This window comes from Limulus polyphemus, unplaced genomic scaffold, assembly GCF_000517525.1.
Source record: "Limulus polyphemus unplaced genomic scaffold, Limulus_polyphemus-2.1.2 Scaffold4807, whole genome shotgun sequence".
NCBI lineage: Eukaryota > Metazoa > Arthropoda > Merostomata > Xiphosura > Limulidae > Limulus > Limulus polyphemus.
This window is the reverse complement of record NW_013670417.1, coordinates 77,916-79,195: the sequence shown is the minus strand read 5'-3', so window position 1 is coordinate 79,195 and position 1,280 is coordinate 77,916.

Genomic DNA, 1,280 nt, shown 5'->3' with positions numbered 1-1,280 from the left:
ACTGGTTTCCCGATGCTAACTTATTGGTGTTTTTTTTCTTACACTGGCTCCTCAGATGTCCTTGCTCCCCACAGTTCCAACAGCCTTTCTGGGTAGCAGCCTTTCCTGCTGTATCATGTCCCCTGTGCTGAAGTGCCAGCATTGAGCTCTCTTGTGCCCAGGCTTGTTACAGTGCCAGCAAAGTCTCTCAAACCTCTCTGAAAGCTGACCTTTTCTGGCCTTGAATCCAGATGACTGTACCAACCTTGGTACCTCTGTGCTGGACTTAACGTAGGTTTCAAATTCGAGAGCTCTAGCCATTGCATCCAGCATGGTAGAGGGGTGTGCTTACTTCACTTGTATCTTAAGTTGTGGACTGTCCAAAGCATCTACGAACTGATCCCTCAGCAACAACTTGAGGAGATTGGGTGGTGCAGTTGGGTAGGCCTTGTGTGCCAACTCATGCAGGCTCTCCCCTTTAGCATGAACTCTCGTCCTAGACCTAGCCCTGTAGACTTCTGACTGATTTTGGGTTCCGTACCTAAGTTCTAGAGCCGCTACCAGTGCTCTATAGTTGTGTCTGTCGTCTGCTGACAACTGTCCAAGTATTTCCAGTGGTTGTCCCTTCAAGCTCGTTGCAAGATATACTGCTTTCTGCTCCTCTGTTCATCCATTCATCTCTGACAGTAGCTCAAATTGTGCTCTATATGCTTCCCACGGTGCTTTCCCATCATATTCCTGTGGCTTCCTTCTTACTGAATCACTCCTATTACTGACATTCATATCTGGAATGTGACTTCTAACAGGACTGAATATGTCTGCATTAGGGTTTAGCTGCAGGGTCTGAAAGGGGCTTGTCATTGTCTGGGGCTGATTAAGTCGATGGTTAATGTATCCTCCTTGTGTAAAAGACAATAAATCATCCTTTAACGTATCTAATTCGCTTTTAAATTTACTAATGTTTTCCATTTGTACTTCTTGTTTCCTTTTTTTGTTCCAGTTGCCACTGCTGTAGTCTCTCTTCTTGTTTCTTTTCTTTATCCTCTAACAACTGCTGTAATTTCTCTTCTTGTTTATTTTTATTCTCCTCTAACAACTGCTGTAATTTCTCTTCTTGTTTATTTTCTTTCTCCTCTAACAACTGCTGTAATTTCTCTTCTTGTTTATTTTGTTGTTCGAGCTGCCACTGTTGCAGGTTTTCTTGCAACTGCTGTTGTCTCTTTCTTGTTTCTTTTTCCTCTAAGAATTGCTGTAATTTCTCTTGTTTATTGTGCTGTTCGAGCTGCCACTGTTGCAGGTTT